Source organism: Athalia rosae, chromosome 5 (genome assembly GCF_917208135.1).
Source record: "Athalia rosae chromosome 5, iyAthRosa1.1, whole genome shotgun sequence".
NCBI classification, from domain to species: Eukaryota; Metazoa; Arthropoda; class Insecta; order Hymenoptera; family Athaliidae; genus Athalia; species Athalia rosae.
In genome coordinates this window covers 1,177,958-1,201,776 of record NC_064030.1, presented here as the reverse complement: position 1 = coordinate 1,201,776, position 23,819 = coordinate 1,177,958, and the positions used below count along the sequence as shown (strand labels likewise).

Sequence of the window (23,819 nt, the reverse complement as noted above, 5' to 3'; positions counted from 1 at the left end):
TCCTACGTCGCCGCCTGGGTCTCCTTATTTATCTCCTCGTTCGAGCGAACGATTCAATTTATTTATTTATTTTTTTATTTCTCAAGGATAATCTCGCATGTACAGCCTGCAGCCTCCCCCTCTGCGTGGCTTTCTTAACTTTCACGATGATATATTATTGTATAAGCGGGCACAAGACACACGAACCATAGCGGCACGCCGAATAGCTGAGACAAGCTATTACGTAATAGCTGCAATCGCGTGATCTTTATGAGAAAAAGAAAAAAAAAGGAAAAGAAATTTGACGGGGAAGAAATTCGAAAGAAATAATCAGCGAGCGAGAGAGCGGTGGAAAAGGGATGTACTAATGAAAATTGTAAGACCTCGCGGCAAGAGATGAATGTGGCTAGGTGTGAGAAAATGAAATCTTTTTAAAACTTTGCCCGCATGAAAACTTCGCTCGACTTTCGTACGACGTGATAGTGCAAGGTGGAAGAATAAATCAGGAGAAACGAGGAGAGGATTCGATTATTTTGGCGAGTGAATAACAGCTGACTGTGCGATCGCGGTTCCTCATCGCGCGATGCGGAGAACAAGAGTGAGGTGAAATCGAATCTCGCGTTTGTCCGACGATGTCGGAAGCATCTGGTTCGGGACGCACGGTTAACGATACTCGTATTCCTATAAATACAATATCGTGCGATCCGTGTTGGGCGCGTCTCGCCTGCATCGTTGTTTGTGTTTTATATTTTATAAATTCTGAAGAAACCGTGTGAATAAGCAGCTGCCCCGTCGTAAAAATTGGAACTTCGGTTGTCGACCCCGTTGCGGTGCATTGACTGTTGCGATCGGCATGGGCACGACGATGTGTTTGGGCTGGGAATGCCGTTGCAGCTCACGTTTCTATGTATGCGCGTGACGTATCGTGGCCAGAAAAAGAACACTTTCGTCAGAGCTGCCGCCGTTGCTTGCTCCGCTATACGATGTTTGTTTAATACATTCCTCGAATAAGAAATATATCGACTGCAGCTCCCGAGACGCGTTATTAGTTTCGGAAACGACGTGTGAAACTTGTACTTTATGCACGAGCTCGATGCCCTCACCTCGTCTCTCCTCTCGCGCTTTTTTAGTGTTTTTTTTTTTTTTTTTCCCTTCACTTCTCTCCTCTCCCCTTTTTTCTTTACTCATTTTTACTTTTCACCGGGCACCCGCCCCCCTTCCGTCGGTGATTTATTTTTATTACCTCCGTTCTTCGGCCAGAAGACAATGAGTGCGAATCGGGCCTTTGCTCCCGATCCGATCTTTGGCCGCACATTCCCGTTGCCATATTTTTTCTCTTTTTCTCCCTCCTCCCTTTCTTCTTCATCTCGTACCCCCCGGCTCGTTGTTCGCGATCCTTCCTCGCAACGACCATATCAGCTGTCGCCGGGGTATCCGATGGCCCGTTTTCCCGATAACGCCGTAAGTCTTTCTCCGGGAAGCCATATTTATAGCACCTATCTCGCCCGCTAATCTTTATACTTCCAAACCGTACCGAGAATCGCTTCTTGATCGTTAACCTTCTTATTACATTTTACGATATACGTGTACACGTTACATCCACGTGCAGCCTTCTCGTATCTCTGCGCAGGGTGCGGATGCACCGGCGCCACCGCGATTGTATTTCACCGCGACGGAGCGTTTACAAATTAAAAATTTAAAAACTCTCGACGGAGGAGGCACAAGTGGAAGCGCACGTTTTTACTCGGTGAAATCCTGCCCGGATCGGGGATCGCCTCCCGAGTGAAGAAAATACAAAAATCCGGATGATCAATGGCTCGAAAAAGGAGTCAGCGCGCAAAAATAATAAGGTGTATCAAGATGGTCGGGAGGGATTAGGATCCTTAAGTCGTCTACGTCGGCGTATTACAGGGGAATTCGGTTACCCTGTACAGTAGATCACACCGAGTGCCCCGCGGTAATCTTTCGATTAAGGCGTACCCGCGCCGCGGTGTGTTTCTAATGATTCGGGAGACGAATTGCGTCGCCGGCATCCAACAGCTAGGATTAAAATTATCGCGGGTTAGAACTCTCGAAGAGCGCGCCCGGCCCTCGTTTATCATCCTCCTCTTGTTTTCTCGTCTCCGTCCTCCTCCTCCGCTCGTCCGCCGCTCGTCCTCTCCTCGTCCTAACCGCCGACTCGAACGTCTCGCTTCATTAACCCCTGTACCTTAAAATTTGCGGGGTAGCAATCTAGCCGTGCACGCCGCCGCCGCCGCCGCTCCACAACCCTTGTAATTGTCCGAAATCTGGCGAGTGAGGCGAAAGCTTCGTTTAAACATCGTCGAATAGCAGTGGCTTCGCCACCGCCCCAAGTCCTACCTTTTTTTCGCGATTTTTTTTCAACGACGACCCTTCGCGATATCGAGAGCGGTGGCGGCAAAAAAGTTCACCGGTATCGTAACGCGACCGAATATTAGTTATCGCAGCCGGGAATTATCCGTGTTTTCTGTTATAAAGGCACGTCGGATGATGGGTATTCGAGCGATATCCCTATATATTACCCGACTTGAACGACGGTACCGTTGCCAGGTTCCGCCATTTACATGCGTAAATTAATGGGAGAATCTAATCGGAACAATGGAGAAGACGTCGCGCGTCGATTCGCTTCAAAGTCGTCCTATTTCAGGTGGAAATCGAGACGGATGTACAGCGAACGGCGAAACGAGGATACGAGGGAGCCGTTGACTCGGGATCGGTATTAATATTTATCGGCGTAATTCGTCGGAAGTTATTCGCACATATTTTTTTTGCAATCGCATCGTGATTTATTCACCCTCCGCCGAGGCAAGAAAACGAACGATTTGGCGAACTATTTTTATCTTACGCCGAGTCATTCATCCGCTCGCTCGTTCATTCATTCAATCATCGAGGTTTGCCCGCGCGATTCACGGATTCTGGACCGCAGCCAAGAGGCTAGCGCCTTAACGACCTTCTTACGTGAAAGAGGTAACAATTGCAATCCCCTTTTTCTGTATCGCTGGGAAGAGACAATCTCGATGGTGATTTTTCGCTGCGGTTCGAACGTCGTAAGTCGCGAACGAGGGGGAGTCCCTCTTCCCTCCGCGATCGGTAGACTTCCCGTCGGGTTCGCGTGTCTCTCGAACGTCCGCCCCCCTCGTGTCGTATCGCGTTGTCGGTCGTTTTTCAACGGAGGATCGTAGAAAAGTGGCCGGTATACGATGCAAATTGTTTGAAAGGTGCGAGAAAGGGCCGGGCGCGCGGGGAGTCAAGAAACACGAGTACTCGCGCGAGGTCCCACTTTTCAGCGCAAAGTAGAATAAGTAGCACTTGGGACGCTGACAAGCGCGGAAGAGAGAGCATAGAGAATTATATTCTACGCTGGATACGGATACGTAACACCTCGCGCCCGCTCTCGTCGACGCTCTCGTCGACGCTACGTACGCCGCGTTGCGAACGGTGCGCGCCCAGTAGATTCCCATTACCCACATAATTTCCATTATAGAACCGTCTACCCACCTCTTTCGAAGTTTAAGAGCACATCAAACGGCATGGCTGAAAGGTCGCCAGGAAATTCACCTATGAAATAACTCGCGTTTTATATATACACACACGTGTCATTTCGCCCTCCGAACGTAGCGAATTGAAGTTCGTCTTTGCAACGGGTCGCGCGGAATCGTCGAACCGAGGTACGATCGCAGCGGTTATCGGATACTCGCCCGTTTCAACGGCCAATGACACGGTATGCGAGGAACCGCGAGTGGAACGTTCGCTCTGGGCCATATCCGACCGGCCGGACCGGAGGTGTTCGCAGTCTCGTCAAACCCCGACCACCCCCGACCCAAGCGTCGACTCCGCTATTGAAACGCCATCCCCTAGCTCCGGAGTACCACGGCTGTTATTATTAATCGCGGTTTCAGGTTTCCCGGTGTCTACATCTCGCGCGTCGCGGCTTTCAAACAACCCTCGAGGGCGGAGCCGCTCGTGTCAATGCACCCTCTCCGCTGCGGCGATGCGCCGATACCGTGAGAAACCTCTCTTAGTTTTTTGCTTTTTCTCTTTTTCGGTATTTTCAGAGAAAAAAATTTATGCAGCTAATCGCCGGAGATGCTTCTATGCTGATTCTCGGCAGACTGCCGACGGGGATGGATTTTCAATCCCGCAAATGACGCGGTCCTGGAATCGGACCCGTCGCCGTCCCATCTCTCTCTTCCTCGCTTCCTTTCTCGGAGTACGGTAACGTACCTAACTTTATTATTGTCAATTTCCCGTCCAAGACTCGGTGAGCCGTAGCGTGCTCTCGACCGAGGAAGGCTCGGGATCAAGACGAGCCGGTAGCGGGTAGTCTGGAAAGTCTGGAAACTTGTGCTTCGGCCAGGAAGTCCAGGGTCATCGTTCGTTCCGTTGCACCTTGTTCATCGAAAGTTATACGAAGAGTTGCTGGAGCTCGAAGTTTCGGGAGGGGGGACCCGGGACTGGCGTGACGCGTCATTGATTCCCCTATTGAAATTTCATCTTCCTCGCAGTCGAAGGAAATTGGGCTACGTAAGTCTCCGTCCTTCGAGAGCCTACCGCGGAACGTGTTTGACTCCAGCTGCGCATCGCGAGCGTAGTTGGACTCCGCTCGTGTCAGCGGCAGAATGAAATCTCGTCGCTTTGTATCCGGTTTGTTCCAGAAATAAAATCAAGAAGCTCCGTTCGCCCATTGATACGCCGCGGCGCTACTTACGGTGGAGTGAGGAAAATCCATTACGAATTTGGTACGGTAAATTTTTCGCTTCTTCTCTCGTTTTCGTATCTTTGATGTGAAATTTTTCTTCTCTTTAACTTTTTCATCGCACGGCCGCCGCTCCGCCGTCTCGAAGATATGAACTTTACTCGGACGCCGGCGGCGAATTTTTCGGTGGGATGGAAAGGACAAGTATTCTCCCGGAGCGTGGGAGGATCAATCGCGGGTGACTCTACATCACGTTAAAGTCGTTTCGTAATAGGGACGAGCGCGACGCGCGGATGCGCCCGGCGCCGAGGGCGATGCTCGCGAGGAGTGAGGGGCGAAGCCCTCTCCTCGATCCTCCGACGAATCGAGCGGTGAATTCGTCTTTGAAAATTCTTCCAGACGTCGAACGATTTTCGTCGAAAATCGAGCAACTGACCGCCGCGTGATCTTCCCACTTTTTCCTCCCCGATTCCTCGCCCATGTTCTCCGTCCTCTTTCACCCGCTATCTAGGTGTCCCTCAAATGTTACGTAACGGTATAACTTCCAGCCCTCCCTTTCCCCCCCGCGTATAAACTTTATCCAGCCTGTAGAGCTGTTCCCCGAGCGCGCACTGGGTCGAGCTCGAGGCATCTCTCGGTCTTTGCTCGAGCAGAGGGTGGAGTATCTCGCCGCCTAGCAGTTCATTCCAGGGAGCGTAACGTACGCGATAAGATAGACTAAACAAATAATTCACCATCCTGCAGCAGTGAGGAGAGTGGGCAGGGGGGAGGGGCGGGGTGAGGAAAAAAAGACCGAGATAACCCGAGGAGCGAAGAGCAGTCCCGGAGTTATCGCTTCATCTCCTTCGCCACGAGACGCGACGAGACGAGGCGCGTCTCACAGTTTTGTCAGATTTCCTCCCGAACGACGAGAGTCTGCGGAGGTCAAGAAAAAGACGGTGTCTGCTCGTACGCGCGAGCTCGCTCGTTTTCCTCTTGTAAGTTGTTGGTTTTTTTTTTTTTTTGCGCTCCCTCGCCTCCCCTTTTTCGCCTCCTTTTCTCGCGCGCGCGCGATTCCTTTACGCCTACGGCTGTACACGTGCCGCGAGAGACACTTTCGGAATACCTTGTTCCCTGAAAGGAGTCCGGAGTGGGTAACCACCTTTAAAAAGTTAGCGTCTCGAGCTCCCAGCCTTACGCACGTATTAATACGTGTTCCATCGCCTACAACCTCTCGGAGGGAAACGCTACGCACTCGACAATGACGATGTTTTAGACGAAAAAAACATCGACGACATGTTCATTCGTATAGTTTGCGAATGAAAACCACCCCGTGCCCAACCCGCGCTGATCCATCTTTTTTTTTTCCCCCTCTCATTTTTCCGTCCCTCCGTTGTATCGTCTGTCGAAAACCCATAGATATATATTTTGTGGCGAGTTAAACAAAAAAAAATGACGAAGTTTGGAAATCCTGAAATTCGAGATATTTACCGCGAGTAGTGCAGGGGAGTTGCGCCGCGGCGTTGGTTCGAACGCAACGAGAAACTACGAGCGATTCGGTAGACTCGAGGCGCTGAACCGAACGCGCTGTGTATAACTGTACCCGACCGGGTTGATATCACGATCGTCGTTGAAATAAACGTAATGACGGTGGTAACGAATCGATAAGTGGGTACTTGCGCCTCATTTACAAAGATTGTCGATAAATATGCGAGATTATTCTTCGACTCCGGTCGATCGTGCGGCTCCGCGGCGCGTGCAGTTATAACTGCGTGACGAGACTTTTGTAATTGACCTCATCCCGAGACATTGGTCTTTCCGCACCGAGATTCGTTCGGTATTTATTTATTTATTTATTTTTTTTCTTCTTCTTTGTTTCAGGTGAGCAGACGAAGCCGCGGCGCGACTCACACCGACGCAACTAACGGCAGAATTGAAGGGATGTACCGAATCTCCTAATTCTGCAGGTCAGTCTTGCGTTGCAAAATTAATGAATATTATTCATGGAACATTATACGGTGCATTGTGGTGGATTACTTATGCATGAGAGAGACCTACCGATCGTCGGAGTTACGCGTACAAATTTTAGAGCCTCCGCTACGCGTACGCGTAGGTAATAGGTATACGTACGTATAATATACAGCTATGTCTAAACGCATCGAACGAACGAACGACGAACGGCTCGTTTCGTACCAACGTTATTCAAACTTGTCTAACATCGCCACGTGGTTCGAGACAAGAGGAGAGATCGAGGACGAAGCAGAGGAGAGCGAGCGGAAGGGGCTGGGAGGAGAGGAGAGGAAATACTTGTCCGACCAATCAGCCGTTTCGATCGAGCAAATCGCCGGATCGCGATAGCCGCGCGTACGAGTCGTAGCTGAGGCTCGTCGCAATCCGTCAGTTCGTTCGCTACAATGCATCTTGGTCGTTGATTAGATGTAGACACGCCGATAATCCGAACGGCGAAACATCTTCGAATGGCTGCCTTCACTTCCGTCGATTCGTTCCGCTCACACGCCGCATCTGCTCGTGCGAAAGGCAGAGGTGACCTTTGCGTGTATCGCTCATCTCCAAAGGGATACGGGGGATCGCGAGGCGTAATTTTTTTCGGAAAAATACGAGCGCGCGTCCGGGGTGTGGGGACGAAAAAAATAATATTCGTTACTTTGGAAATTTCGTGTCTCGGGTATCCGCGAGGAATGGAAATTATTATGCCGCGAGATCCGCTCGCGCTCTTTGAAAAGTTTACGGCTGCGACGACACCGACAAATTCACTGGAAAGTGCAGCGGGAAACTTCCGGTATACGGCAAACAACTCTTATCCGCGTTCGTTTCCCAACTTGTCACCCTAAAGTTGCACTCAATTTGTAGTAAACTTCGGTCTTATACTTAAACCGAAGGGTCCCGCCGCTCCTGCCACTTACGTATCGATGCCGCTTCAACGAGTCCGTGACGCGACGGAACTCGGAAATAAAATTTGCGCGTATTTCGCTTTCGTCGATCGTTGGATTTTTCTTTTTATTTTTCCGTCAAAAACCTCGCGTGGTTCGCGAATCGAGGAGAATCAAGTGCAGACTTAGCGACGTCCCATTCCGACTCGTCAAACCAGTTTATCGGTCCGTTTTCTCGGGGCGGAGGAGAGCCCGGACATCGAGGAATCTAAGATCCTGATTGCAAATCGCGCGTCGAGTGAGTCAAAAGTCCGCGGGACTCGTTACCGTTTTTACCCGACGAAGCGGCCGCTTCCATGAAATTTCGCGAGGGTAGTCAGCGTCCGCGACGACGGAGAAAAGCGAAGCGACGGGACCAGACGAGTCGTAGGTACGCCGGACGGACGGATTAATGACCTTCGCGAGGCGAAGAAGATATCCGCGGAGAGGCTGAGTCATCGTTGAACGCTGGACCGATTTCGGACCGGTTTTCTAGCCTGCTCACGCAGACCTACGCGACGGCGCACCATTTTCTACGTAGACGCGTACACGAATGCCAGAGAAGAATTTTCGACGCAGCCGGAGTTTTATTTGATACGAACTACGTAAAATTTTCTACCAATTTGGCGAACAACCGGCATTCTTTCTTACGATCTCGTCGCCCGACACGGCGCTTTGTCGGATTATTTCCCCCTCCGCGCAGCATCCCGGCCAACCTCCGCAGTCTTTGTGGTTGGCACAGCGTCTGATTTCTGCAACAGGAGAACGGTGGCTATAACGGGTTGTTTATAAATTTACCAGTACCGAGTACTCTGAACCTGAACTCGCGCGGTCCTTGAGGCGAGGCTGCGCCGTCGTTTGAAAGGATACTCCGCTCGTTGGATTATCCTTGTCGTCCCACGGCAATGAGAGTTGCAAGGATTTGCACTTTATCTGAAAAATATCAACATCTTCTCAATTTTCGCTCCGTTGCGGCTGCGTTCCCCTTTCAACTTTGCCTCTCGCGAACGCGATGCAAGAGGACGGAAAAAATCACCCTCCGAAGAAAAAAAAGAAGCTCCCGTAGGTTTTCCGCGCTTGATCTATTCGGTTATTTATTCATTTATTCATCTATTTGCCGGTGCCCGTAGCGGGAGCGGTGCCCCGGGCGTGCCTCGACCCCGCGGAAAGCTTCGGGAGCGAGGTCGATCGAGTCGTTCGATCAAAGAAATTTTCTTTATCGTATACAATGGCCGCGGGTCACGTTCTCCGGCGATCACGTTCGAGCGGCGTCGTAGGGCTCCGGTCTTTTCTCAGGTGTGCGAATCGCACGAAGGGACTGAACCGAGAATCGGCGACCGGTCGGGGAAAGCCTCGACCTTCGCGTTGGCGTTCGTCATATTCTGCTTCCGGGTGATAGAACCGATTCGGAAGAGCGATACGTCTCCCCAGCTCCTTAGCCGGTTGATATACATATTAGTGGCGCACGATTCCGAGCCAGTCGACACTTGACGAATCGATCGAAGTTATTCACTCGGTGAGTCGCCTCGCACGCCACGCGGAAAATAACGGAGAGCGGAAATCACGGTAATCCTTATAGGTAATTGAGAATCTGGTTAGGTTATTGGAAAACTGGTACGCGAGGCAGCCTTTGAAGATGTATTTTTGCACACGTTGTCATTCAGCTGGGCTGGAAACCGAGTCGCATCGATTGCATCCGCGTGCAGACTCCGAGGGACGGAATTATCCCGAGAGATACGAGAACATGCTGCCGGAATCGTACCGACTCAAGTTCGAATCTTACACGCTTCGTCGTTGATCTCGACGGGGATATACCGAACCGCGAGAGAATAAACGAAGGAGGAGGTGAAGTGTGAGCGCGATGAAAACGTGCACCGCGACGGGAATCACCGCGGAAGGCATCGACAGAATCCGTCAAATTATCTACTTGAGGAAAAACGAGGAGCAACTGTCAAAGGAATTTCGCGAAAGCTCACCGGGGTGAGAAAGCAGCCGAGCAACGGGAGTACGGTGGAGGAATCTCCGCCAATCCTTCGATAATCCGTTGTTAGTTGACGTTTTGACGTCTGGCACACCACCGTTCGAACCCATGTGTCCGCCGCTACTGCACTCGGCGTCCCGCGATATCGACTTATTATAGTTTCGCCACTGACATCCCCCCGTTTCCCCTGATTCTTTTTTCCTTATTCCTCTTTTTCGCTGATCGACTCGTCCGAGGGGTGGGTGGCGCACGTTTCGCTTGACTTCCGATTTTATTTGAAGCGAACGTCATTCGCCAATGACTACCGAACGGCGGGAGAAGCGAGAGATAGAGCGAGAACGACCTTTGATTGCCGGTTCGTCCGTGAAGGGGGGGTGAAGAGAAAAAAAAAAAAAAAAAGAAAAAAAATTCGAGCGAAATGAAAAATTCAGTAACAGAGGTAAACGAGGTAATGAATACGTTGTGATTGCCGAGGAAATTTATAAACACCGTCAGCACGTCCAACGCGAATACATCAGCATAGAGGTGATTTAAAGCCCGCCTACGCTCTAATTTCGCAGTATCCCGGTGATTAAGCGTACCGCTTCGTGTGATTTTTCCTTTTTTTCTCTTCAACTTTTCTTTTTTGCTTATTTTACTTATTTATCTATTATTTTCAATTTTTTTCAATTTTACTCCGACTCAGATTCAGACGAAGGTTTCAGAGCTTACGAACGGGAAGATGATAATTAACCACGACGGCGCACCGTGAGCTGGAAGCATAAACTTCATTTGCCATGGTGAAATGACCCCGTTTTTTCTCCAATTGGAAAAATATGAAAGAGGAAATGGCGGTGCGGATTTAGGTGTGGCATGTGCGTATACACTTATATCGAGCCGCGACTTCACCGGCTTATCTCTCTTTACCCATAAAGCGCTACCTGCAATAATGAGGAACACCCGCTCGCCCACATTGTCTGTCACTCCGCGTTTCTTCCACCGGCTTCCTCTCTCTCTCTCTCTCTCTCTCTCTGTCTTCCTCTCTTTCTTTTTTCTCCTCTCACGAATATCTCCTTATCGCCATGTCTTTCTTCCGCTCGTCCTCCATAGACGCCTTTTCTACCCACATCTCAGCCAGCGTTCGCACCTCACTACCTGAAGCGGAGCAAAGAAGTCGGTCGGCTCTCTCGACTATAACAGCCCGCTGGGTAGATATCGTCTCATTTTCCTTCACCCTCCTTACTTCCCCAGCGTCTTCCTTCTCGGGAATTAACGATGACTGATGCCCCGCTCGCTAACCGCCCCCTTAGAACCCATTCATTCCTTCAGAATGCCCGGATGATGTTCCTTTGTTCGCTAATTAATATTACCCTCACCCTTCCTATTAACTCTCCGGCATCAACCTCCCCTGCCTGATGATTTTCTAAACCTGTAGAAAATTATCCGGTACAAAGCGAATCGTAAAAACGAGATCGTTTCGGGTTTACAATACGTAAGAATTCCATATACCTACATACATATATCGTCAAACGACGTTTACTCACGACCTCGTTTTCTAACTTTGGGGGAAAGGACCTTCGCCTCTACTTTTTCTTGAATAATTGACGGGGTTTCGGAGAAAGGGATGTTTTATCGACTGTCTTCTTTGAAAGAACATCATTCCACTTATCCAACTATAGCGCCGGTACGTATCGTTCGCGGTTCCGAGGGTCTTTTTTTCGCGGCAATCGTCGATTCCGAAAATCAATCGTATCACAACCGCTCGTGCGTGCGATAATATGACGAAGAAATTGATAGGGATTGAATCGGCGACGATCGGCGATCGATCGAGCGATGGCCCGTGAGCCGTGCGGCGTGTACCGGTTTCATTAATTTCGGATTATATCTATTTATGCAGTCGGTGGGGCAGCGGATTTTCGCCAATTTCCCACACGAATTATCGTTGCTACGATTCGACGGATCTACGCCATACTCGTTGAACTTGATTGATATTTCGCAGTAGGATAAACCCGCGCGGCGACACGATACTTCGTGTCCACGATCTCCGTGACTACGAAAGATATACACTCGCTTCGAGAGCTGAGCGGCGTGGGCGTTCGGCTATGCGAGAGAAAGTGTTATACGTCCCCGTTATACGTACGAATATACGCGTTTGCATGAGCCAGGCGTGTGCGTAACGCCGATCTACGCACATTCGCTATCAATCTCCTCGTTCCTCTAATCCGAAAGGAGGCCTTTTGTCGCGCTTACAAGCAGCCATTGGCAATGAGCGGAGCGTACGGAATCCGAGTTTCATTGACCGGACAAACCGGTATGCGATTTTTTCAAATCTCTTCGCCAAAAGTGACGGTCATTCATTATTCCGATCGCATTCATTGGCTCGACGAAATGAAGTTTTTTGCTCCTCGCAGCGACCGTTCGCACTCGCGGAGGTGCCCTCGAGCCCCTCGAATTGTGAAGAAACACAATTATTATAATGAACATCCGGTTGTATAGAATATTTTTTTCTCTCATTTCTCTTTTTTACGCGTACGGTAATTCTCTAATGGCGGTTATTAGCCGCGGTTTTTTGATAAACCATTACTCTCACCAGCGTTAGCTGGAGAAACGAGCAGCGCTCTTTGTTGGTAGCCAAGGCATGATTGGAGCGATTACGTAGGTGACCCTATAAAGTTACACGTTCGGACCTGCGGGACCGTCTCCGTCCGCATCTTCGGGCCGCCCCTTCCGTCGGCGATGCGGTAGAATCTGGGAGCACCGAGGACTGGGGAAAGAGGTTCGTTCGATTGCCCAATGCACCTGCCGTCGACTCGAGTCTCTCTTCCCTACTCTTCCGAGTCCCTCTTTCTTCTCGTTTCCCCGCCAGCCTCGGCGTTCGCCCTCGAGGCATTGCACCGTCCGTGCGGTGCGTTGACCCCGCGGATTCGACGACGACGCTGCACAGCCGAGGAACGAAGCGCGCGGGAAGGAGAGACTCTTCCCTACTCCCCGGAGTCGGACGGTTCTTGCTTGCGTGCCTACGAGAATAACCCGAGTCCACGCTCGGGCCTCGCGGCGAGCCGGACCGCTCCGAGAGAGAGGAGAGGAAGAGAGAGAGTGAGGCGAGCCCTCGCCGCGGCGATGTTTGCGCCGAGTATCCTCCGGGGCCCGACGAAACCGGACCCTTCGCCGGACCCGGGGACCCCGAGACTCCCTCCGGCTTCCTTTTCTTTATCCCTCTTCCTCTCGGTATCCCCGCGTCGCGTCGTTCTCCCCTCGACTCCTCTTCCTTTCTTACCGGTCACCCTTCCACAGTCTCGTGGTCCGCCAAAGGGGACTTTCTGACCCGTGGAAGTTGTACCGGTTGAGAGACGTGACGAGATAAACCCGTGTCAAAACCTCGGCGCTCCTCCGCCGCTATCTCCCTACCGCCATCGATGAACTTGAGCAAATAGAAACGCGATTCCGAGCTTCCGAAAACTTTGAATATTATTTTCCATAGGAATAATATTTACGCAGCATCGCTGCCCCGGCTGTTTCAAGCGTTCGTTCGACGATTAATCGCGGGGGTAAAAGTCTGTTCGGGAAAACGCTCTCCGCGGAGATTCCGTTGGAAAAATTTCCCTCCTCTCGGGAGGAGGCCCGAGTTGAAGAGGGATCGGATGTTCGCTCGGCGGACGTCTCGCGCTAGACGATCTTCTCTTCCCGCGGTGGCTGCGGAGGTAAACGTCGGCGACGAGAAGAAAATGCGAGGGGGACGCCGGGAGGACGGGAGGACGGGAGGAGAGCGCGACGGTAGGAATAAGAAAAAGAGAAAGAAAAGGAATAATAGAGCGAGGGGATCCTTCGTCGACGACTCGGCACGTTGCCGGATGAGGTTAATCGCTACTTGACCCAATTTTATTCTCTCGCCCTAATGCCCACCCGAGAACAATGCCACTCTGCGCCGCACCCACCTTCGACAATGCCTCACGCCCGATATACCTGTTCCCTCCTCCGTTCCTCTCACCTTCTTCCATCTCAGTCACCTTCGCGCTAATCCGACATCTGGGTATACGAGGTGTGTGATTGAAACTCGGGAATACCGTCGTCGCCCGACGCCCGGCTTGCCGGTAAACGAAAATCTCAACGTGTCTCGTTCCGATCTCCCTTCGACCCGTGACATTTGCATACCTATGTAACTAGCCTATATTGGCGTCGGATTCGTTCCGCTGCAGGAGTCACTGCAGACAATTACCAACGAAATCGATATTCAATGACCGTCGCTCACGGTCTTTTCACCTTTTCTATCCTCACACTCGATGTGACGAAATCTCTTATTCTCTACTCGCGTTCACCGTTCAACGTTTCACGTCGGACGATCCCCTCTCGAGGATCGTGTCGCCTAGCTTCGCTCTCTTGATTCTTTTTGTTACTCCTCTTTTTCTTCTTCACTGCAGGTGTAGACGTTCGTTCCCTGAGAATCGTCGACGCTCGGGCGATGTTTGTAAAAGACAAAGTGGCTCTCGCTCCACCCGAAACGAATCGCGATATGCAATGCGTCATATTACGATCGATGGAAACACGCGGGGGCGGCGACCGCACCGAGATTAAATCTCGGAAGGAAATGCGAAAAAAGCGAAGCCCCGAAAGACGCGTTGTTAATCGACTAGGTGCGCGACGGGGAAGATTCGATGTTTTTATTTCAGCTCCAGCTGCGGTACGTCCGAAACGTAGATAAAGCGATAGCCACTCGAACGAGCGACGGGAGCAGTCGCAACGACTCCACCGCAGACAGGTTTCCCGGCGAGCGGTGCGGGAATCCGTTTCGCCGGGAGAACGGAAAACCAGAGAGAACCTGAATTCCAGAAAACCAGAAATTCAAAGGTCTGGAAAACCGCCCGTCCGACCGACCGTTCGTGCGTCAAGTGGTCAGCTGCTCCTCTCGCTCGGTTGAACGTTGAAGAATATAAAGTGAAAATAAAACCGACCAAAGAAACCGTAACATTACAGTGCTCTCTCGCCGCGTCTTGTCGCGATAATGAGATTTATGGAAGCCGAAAACGTGGCGGCGATTACGCGGATAACGTTGAAACCGACGTACCAACGACGTCAGGAGGAGGAACGCCGCTCATACACCTCGTCGCTCTTCGTCGTTGCCGCATGCCCGGGTCCGCCTCGCGGGCATCGCGCCGCATCGCTTCCCCAAGGTTGTCAGCCTCGATAGCGCATGCCGCGCTCGCCACCAGCCCCTGGCTATTTCCCTGCACCGCTGACAATGACCAACGCTCGAGCAGCGAGGGCCGTTCCGATCCCCATTACTCGAGCGCACGGTTCTTTCATCTCCTTCGCCCGCGTCGATGTACGACGTCGAGAGGGGGGCCCCCCGGTGCGTGTCTCCGCGCGCACCGCGAACCGTGATGCATTTCATTACGGACGAATACTTTCCGGAGCGCTCAACCTTTGCGTCAGCTCTTCGACGGGTCGTAACACCGTACGGTAATCATCAATCAGATCCTACTACCAGCCGTACCCCGAGTTCGGGGGAGAGAAAATGGCGGAATCCTCGTCAAGATCGGGTAATTACACGCTGTCCCGCGATTCCTTCCTTCCTTCCTTCCTTTCTTCCTTCGTTCGTTCGTTTGTCGTATACCTGTACAGCGTAGTTCCTCGTCGTTACTTCTACAATTTATATCAGGACGAAACGAACGGCGGAGACTACCGTCTCGCTGCTACGCCGTTAATTCAACCACGGCGTCGGGACAACTCCCGTTCCCGACTCCGACTTATATTTAGTGACATCGATTCCGAAGTCGAACGATCATTCGTTAACAACGTACCGCCGCTACGTTTTTTATGAAGTTTGTTAATGCGCTCCCGCTATCGATATAATCAGGGGCAGGGGAAATTCCGACGTCGCTCTCGGCTGTACAACCGAAAGCTTCGCGATATTTCTCGTGGCCTCTTTATTTCGTTTCATCTGGAAATTATCGAAAAATTGGAATCCATTAATTTCCGTTCCGTTTTTCACGGTTTTTTTTTTTTTTTTTTTATTCGTCGCCCAACTGCGGAGAGTGAATTTCTCAAGTGGTATCGCACCTCCGCTCTCGTACCTGTTAATACCGATCGTTTGATATACACAATTTGTGCCCCTTTGATCCGTGGATCCATATAGCGCTTTGTCGACGGAATGAAACGCAAACAAATATATAACAGCTGCGTACGACTAGCGCGATACGTCGTCTACGAACCGTTCCCTATTTCTCCGGCTCCCTGTCCGTCTGTTCGCCTACCCTGTCACATAAATATACTCGAATTCGGGTCGCACGTGGCCCGGCCGCTGAGGTGGTACAGGGCGTAGCGGTGTACGGAGCCACCCTAACTCAGACTCCGCATCAAAGGGCGTCAGAAATAACTGGATCGTATATCAGCACGTTTTAACCATCCAGGTTTCGGTGTTTCGGATTCACCTTAGTTCTCGCCTACCGTCGAACCTCCCGCGGTGGTGGTATCGTAGAAAAATAAATTTCATCGAGATACGTTCGTCCGCTTGTTAATTTATATTTCGAGAACGGTCCGCTTCTTCGCAACTTAATCTGTGCCGCGAATCGTAACGTGATCGAGTGAGGCTAGATTTAATTTTCAAGGGTGAACTTCGGAGGGGGCAACTGTTCGCGGTTTTTCTCGCGACGAAACGAGAGCCGGGCGTCCTCCCCTCCGTCGGGGTTGAACTGAGAACTTTTGACCTCGGCCTACCTGCTGCTGCGGCCGATAGATAAAACCGGAGATTTTTATCCCGACGGATCTCAACTTTCAACTTCCAATCGAGATTGATTGCGTCAGATAAAATGGGATTTTCGACGTCGCGTAACGGCTGAAAAAATTGTAAACCGGACCACGCGGGGTGCCGAACGTCGAGCGCCGAGATTTTATGTCATAACTCGAGCGGCTAGAGAGCGTCGAAAATTCGTCGAGAGGCTCACACGGGCCAAACGTTAGCGATAACGATCCGAAGATTGAAGGCCTTCAATTTTGTCAGCGCGTTAAATCGACTGGTCGTGGTTAGCGTAAGTGGATCGATGATTGGCGAATTACGAGGGGGAAATGTGATTCGAGTCGGTGGGAACTTTCTGCGAGAGGGTGGGCGTGGCCCAGGTAAATGGATCGGAGTCAGAGGACGGAGTTGATAAAAAATTAGCAAGAATGTTGCCGTATCAACGATCCGAAATTACCCCCGCTCGTTCGATGGCGGGAGCCGAATCGCGAACGATTTATTTTTTAAGAGTAATTTAAACTTTTTACGAAGCTTGGGAGGCCGGTTGCCCCGAGACGGCTGAAAACCATCGAAACGCAATGCGAAGCCGGAACGAAGGTGAAAGAGAACTTTTACGTACTGACGCATATTTAATCACGCTAAGTAAAAGGTAACGGTTAAATAATTCACACGCGAAATTAATCTTTCGCTGCACGTTGAAGAAAAATTAAAAGAGAAGGCAGCTGGGACTCGGAATTGTAAATATCCAACAGAACCGGAGGAACAGAAGGCTCCTTGGCGGTTCGCTTCACATTTTTGTTTCGAGAAAAGTTTTGGAGAATTCATCAACTAATTACTTCTCCGGTCTTTTCCCATCCTAAGACATTTCTTCTGGCATTCGCGAAACGCCAACGTGTACCAAAGATTCACGCGATGACGGTGTGGATTCTCCGCCGTTCGGTTGTCTCCTCCTTATTCATCTTCAGTAGGGTGGGTTGGAAAAAACTTGTTTTTTTTATTCTCTTAGCATGGGGGCAGATTTGTACCTCATAAGAAAAAGAAATTTTCAAATGTGGAAAAAATTTTTTACTTGATATTTTGAGGTAGCCCACTCGTTATTGGAATGAATAATTGATCAAGTGGGATACTACCAGCAGAAAAATTTTGTTGGCGCGTAGCAGCGTAGCGCTTTGTTGTGAGACGTCACCTTCGGGGCTGAGCAGAGGTGACGCCCCACAACAAACCGCGCGCCCGTGGCTACCTGACTCCAGTTGAACTCGGGCTCCCTCGTAGGCCGAGAAATTCGAATATTTCGACACATGCACGGATTGCGATAAAAACAAAGTGAGTCTACGACTGAAACCAATTGATATATCTTAATTTTTCTGCTCCCAACAGCGAATAATTGACGATAGCTCGATCGATTGCATGGTACATGATTTTAGCTTTCAGATTTGGATTCCTGAGCTGATTATACGTGAGATTGCTCTTGAAGAACAAAAAAAAAATTCGATTTTTGAGCAAAAAATAAATCATTATTTTAATTGGGTTTAACATGCTTTTCTTACGTATTTTAATCTCAGGAATCCGAATCTGAAAGAAAAAATGATCCATCTCTAAAATTGACCGAGTGATCGCCAATTTTCAGCTTTTTCGGGTCAAAAATAAAAAAATTATTTTTTAGTCTATCTCAATGTAATTCGAGCTCAGGAATCCGAATCTGGAAGAAAAATTGATCTATCTGCAAAAATGACCGAGTTATCCCCATTTTTTCGCATTTTTTGGCATAAATTTGAGGATATCTCGAAGGGAAAAATTCGTAGCTCAATTTGGACAACGGATTCGTGTTCCTGAGGTCGAAATACATAAGAAAAGTGCCATACGATCAATTTTAAAAAATAAAAATTTTTGGTCAAAATTTGAGATTTTTCCAAGGGGTACCCCTTACGATTTTTTCAAATTTTGGCCAAAAATTTTTATTTTTCAAAATTGATCGTATGGCACTTTTCTTACGTATTTTGACCTCAGGAACACGAATCCGTTGTCCAAATTGAGCTACGATTTTTTCCCTTCGAGATATCCTCAAATTTATGCCAAAAAATGCGAAAAAATGGGGATAACTCGGTTATTTCTCAAGATAGATCAATTTTTCTTTCGGATTCGGATTCCTGAGCTCAAATTACATTAAAATAGACTGAAAAATCAATTTTTCATTTTTGACCCCAAAAAGCTGAAAATTGGCGATAACTTGGTCAATTTGAGAGATAGATCAATTTTTCTTCCAGAATCGGATTCCTGAGGTCAAAATACGTAAGAAAAGTGTATTACAATCAATCTTCAAACTACTTTACTTCTGGCCCAAAAATCGAATTTTTTTTTGGCTTTTGAAGGGTAATCTCACATGTAATCAGCTCAGGAATCCAAATCTGAAAGTCAAAATCACCACTCATGCAATCGATCGAGTAATCATTAGGTGGAAGAATTTTTTTTCAACCCATCCCAATCGTCAGGTTTATCTACCTATCCCAAATTCGATTGTGGTTCGTTTATCCGAAATTAGATTTCTCACATCTCTCGGGCTCGCCGTGTCGTTGGCATCTTCCTTTTTTGGTTCCGCCGCGAATGAATTTAGATGTCAGGCGAGCGGGTAGCGAGAAATTGCGTAGGCATTGCACATTGCGCGTTGAAACGTAGTGTCCGTTCATTGGTCAGCTACGGAGGTGCAGGGACAGTAGTAGAAAAGAAATTAACTGTACGGCTTAGGGGGTTACCTGCGTACATATACTACCCGCCTACGACCGGACGGATTAAACTGAAGATAGCATACTCTTCGGTAAACGAAGCGTCGAGAGGCAAACAAATAAACACGTTACACAACCGCGCGACGCGAAGTGCATACCTCGTGTTTACTCTATTATATATTTATTTTTCTACCGGATGTGTGTATTTATTTTGTAAGCTACTACGCACACTATCGTTGCACTCACAGTTAACGCCTGAAGACGCAGAGAAACAATGACCGCAGCTAACGGATTAAAAAATTATAAAGATAATAGCGGTGCAGAGAGGGTGAAAAATGTCCAAATTTTTCATCCGCCAGGCATCCGCGACTCGGCTCTATATTTCTCGCGATTTAACGATTTCCCTAATCTTTTCTCTTTACGACTTTGCGAACGACATTCGATGGGCTCGCGAACGGACGGAGGAGTCGGTATGGCCCATTATACATCGGCCGCAAGGAAACTCGGATCGGGCGAAGAATTTCTTAGATACGAGCTTCCCTCTTTTTAGTTCCAACGTACGCGTGCCGACGACGTGTCCGCCTCTTCGTTTTTATATCAGCTGCAACGTGTCGCTGTGGCAAACAAACGAGAAATTAAACGACACCCACGAACCCGGCCGATATCCTTCAAACCTTTATTACCCCGCACACGCGAGGGGCGATTTGGACGCGAGTCCAATTGGAAAATAATTTCCCGACCTGGAAACGATTTCGCTGTTCCCCAACGCGGAGCGGAGGAGCTGAAGATCTGAAAACTTTCGCTTTCGGATTTTCGGTTTGCCTGACCACGTCTATACGTGTACGCGTCCGAGGGAATTTTAAGTCGACGAATCTACGGTCCGCCATTCATCCTCCTCTTCCTCGGAAAAGTAGAGGAGATCGGACGGACGCCATTCACCGCTGATCACAAAGAGTCGAGCGTCTCGAAAATTGCTCGAATCAAAGATCGATGGGAGTGAGAAAGTTTTTGCGAAAATTCATCCAAGGGCATACGCTTATTTCCCCATTAATTCGAGCACGGAAAACTCACCTAATTTCCCGTCTCCATCTTCCCTCGGTGTGATACGGTAGCACCGGGTCATCGGAGACAGGGGTATAACTTATACTCTATAAGGTCTTAATGGAAGCCATTAATCTTTGTAGAGGATGTTCAACGTTTGTCTCCCTCGAACACCCGCTGAACGAAAACGAAACTCCTCGACCGCCTCGCCTAGTCTCGCATCTCCCGAATAGGAGGAAGAGGAGTAGGCTCTCGATCCGGCGCGGATAAAATGTCGACCGGTGGAAGAGATGCAGATCGCGTCCCCGCGGTCAGTCATCTCGAACAGAGGTCACGTCTTTGAAATAGTCCGTGCGCCCCCTGAGCCCCTAAGCCCCTCGCTCCGAGTCTCAATGGGAGCTTGGACCGCACTAAGCCTACCCGGAATTTTCTTCTCAAAGTATCGAACGAACCCCGCGTCAAATTCGGGGGCTTCGTCAAACGCTCCAATCCGCGAGGTAAAATATTTGCCTCGGGGTCGGAGAGGAGGAACGTCGTCGGCGTTCGTTCGAGGGCTAATAGAAAATGGAAATATCCGTGCGGACACGGGGGACGAGTACGCGTAGAGTTTTTTCACGTCGCGGTGTACAATACGCGCAAGGGTAATACAGTTCTCTGGCTTTATACGCCCTGCACCTATAGCCACGAGTAGTTCCCCCCATCCAAGGACAACAACAACGCAGTCTCGAGTGTCACCGTATCTCCCTACCCGTCTGAGTGGATTGCAGGAGAGACGAGGTACGGCGAGGTGACGGAGAAAAGAGAGAAAGAGGGACCGAGCGAAGGGGCGCGAAAGTCTGCAGTCGAGTGCAGCGGAGTAGAGTGGAGTGTGGCGGATCCCGACGGTGGGTTTTTTTTTTCAATCGCGACGTTACACGATCCTTCGGGTGAGGGAAATCGAACTCGGAAGCGAGAATCTCCTTATCAGCGGCGATCGAGCGTACGCAAATTGCCACGTAAGTTCGGAGTCTGCACCGCCGTGACAAAGGAAGGTTACGCGGTGTTTTTTTGACCCGGTGCTTCCCTCGCGATCGCTATCCGCGCAGCTGGTGACTCTTGTTCCCGCATACCTTTTCTATTTACATTCATTTTCTATTCACGCATATTTTTCAACGACGTCGAGATATTCCAGCGGAATACCGCGGAAAACCTGGAAAAGCGATTTCTGCGCTGAAAATAGTGGAAAATATCGCGCTCGCATAACTCCGTGCTCCGTACGAGGTATAGATATGCGAGCCGGAAAGGGAAATGCACAACGTTGGGTTACAAACTGTATTCGGTTTAGAGATTCCCCGCACTGGAACTGCGATACTCCGGGTGAATGCTCAGCGGGATTTTCGCAGTGATTCATAGAAAGTTATAGAACCAGAATTCGATCGGGTATAAGCGAAACAGACCCCACGTAGATCCAAGTTCTGATTCAATTGTGGCACCGGCCCCCGCACGGTATTCGCGTACCAAATAACGAGACTCTTCGTCTTTCGCCGCATCCGGTAATTACGACGAATCGGCTAACAGTTGTTCGGAGGAGATTTTTTTTTTTTTTTTCTACCCCCGCAGAATCAACATCGTCGAGAATCGAAGGTCCATCAGCCGACTCCGTACCGCTGATCCCGGTTGTCCGGGTGTGCCGTTCGCCGTTGCGAGGGGTGCGCGAAAGTATGGCGCAACGAATGCCGACGTGCCAGTCCCCGATCGCGGGTGACAAATAGCTGCCACTGATTAAATCAATTCGGGAGATATGCTCTCGGAGTGACGTGCGCCACCGACGGCGGTTCCTCGATATTTACGATCAACGATCGCTCGTTTCACCCGTCGCGTCGACCCCCCCTTTTTTCGACCACGCGAATCTCTAAAGCGGTTAACTTTTAATCATCCGTTTCGCGTCAGGAACGAACGACGGACGCTCGTTCCTCCCTGAATTCGAAAAGTAAATTCTCTATTTTCATTCATTTCTCCCGTCGGATGTACACATCGAAAAAATATCGCTGCGCTCTCGGTGGTGCGAGCGTTGAATTTTATGGAAGGGTATCTTGAAAAAGAAATCAAACGACGGTATCGCGTGCGGCGGTTGTACGAAGAAGCGTAAAAGTGACGCCCCGAATTTTCAGGGGGTAGTTCACCGCTGCTACCGACGCGAGAGGTAGAGGGTAAAGATATTTTACGGGCTCGAAAAAGCGGCCTACGTTGTTGCGCGCGAACACACACGCGCCATACACACCCCCCCAGCGAATCGTTCCCGTAGAATATATACCCCGCCGGAAATATGATGGATATCGTCGCAGGAGCCGAGAGATACACGACCCTGTTTCTGCTCCGAAGTGACGCGATCTCTCCTCTCCTTCTTCGGTACAGTACAGCACATCCGACATTTTTAGACTTCATCCGCACGTCGAGCCAGTCAAACGAACCGTGTCGCGAAATCCGAGGAGTCGGAGAAATTAAGAAGACCCCCGATCCCGGATTTCTTCGCGCTACTCCCTTGAATTATTTCTCTTTTCGTTCAATGGAGTCGCCGGTTTTACCTGTCGCGACTCTTTTATCTTTCGCATCGCCGCTGGTTTTCCCGAAACTATCGATGGTCCTCCGAAAGAGATCTACCGGGGGGGGGGGCGATTATTTTTTGCACGCTCTGTACACACGTAGAAACGACGTCGCGTTGTTCCGGCGGCTAAGAAAAACGAAGTACGCGGATTGTGACGTTAAAAAACCCAACGAACCTGTCGGGATAATGGGAGCCACGTAGGGATCGAAGAACGATACCACGGTGTATATAAGATGACGCTTTATCGGGTAACCTACGACGCGTGTTATCTGTCGAATTGGTGGAAGGAGCGGCAGATAGTGGCGGGTATACGACCGTTATCCGTTTGTCCGTTTTATTTCATCCGTTCGAGTCGTCCGAGTGATTATAGCCGGGTACCCCGTCCGTATCCCGCCACATATCGCTCGTGAAATAATACGGCCGGAACTCGGCTGACCGAAATACACGTTATACGTGTCCGAAACTTTTTAGAAATCGTTAATTTTACACCCGAACACGGTGACGTTGACCCACCTTTTTCAAGGTCACCGCGTACGGATACGGACGTGGTCCGTCGTCGTCGACGACCCCGTCTCGCATCTCCGCAGCCCCGGTTCGGGTATTTCGTTTCGTAGGACGGAATATTAGATCCCCGTATAATTTCCACTGAATTATGCTGCCTTTCGCTCGTGGCGCACGGAGTTAAAGGGGCTCGTGAGTTAAAAACCAGACTCCGCGGTGCTGATACTTGGTAATTCAGATCGCCTACCGACGCCCTTTTAGTGCTTCTGGATTCTGGTAACGTCCTGAAAAATTCAAGAAGTCCCGTCAAAGTGCCCCGGCATCGCTCCGATACATTCGGAGCTTTTTGAACGACCTTCGTTCCAGTTGAAAGTTTTTTTCTCTTTTTCCGACCTCCGATGCCCGGGAAATCAAAAATCGGTCGACTCGACAGCGGACACACGGACGGGCGTACCGGTAATCACCGAATGCGAACGGGTGTGTGTAACGAACGCGGAAAGATTAGCGTTGGGCGAAGCGTATTTCGCCGAGGGAAAGATAGCAGCGGTCGCTCGCTCGCCGCTGTGAAACTGCGGAATTGCGTTATCGCGCGTGGCACACGGGTCGCCCGTCTCCCCGTTATCGTACGAACGAATAACGCTGTCACGAAGCCACGCCAAGCGCAGTCCGGTTGCC

At 50.0% G+C, this 23,819-nt stretch overlaps 1 protein-coding gene across 13 annotated transcripts in view; it reads left to right on the top strand.

Moving 5' to 3' along the window:
• LOC105691212 (fat-like cadherin-related tumor suppressor homolog) overlaps nt 1-23,819 on the top strand; it is a 157,736-nt gene that overhangs the window by 16,436 nt on the left and 117,481 nt on the right. For 12 of the 13 annotated variants that reach the window (XM_048656141.1, XM_048656140.1, XM_048656137.1 and 9 more), the window contains exon 2: nt 6,557-6,642. The exons of the other annotated variant lie outside the window; for it this stretch is intronic. The gene's annotated coding sequence lies outside the window, so the exon portion shown is untranslated. The remainder of the gene's footprint in view (nt 1-6,556; nt 6,643-23,819) is intronic. 13 annotated transcript variants of the gene reach the window in all.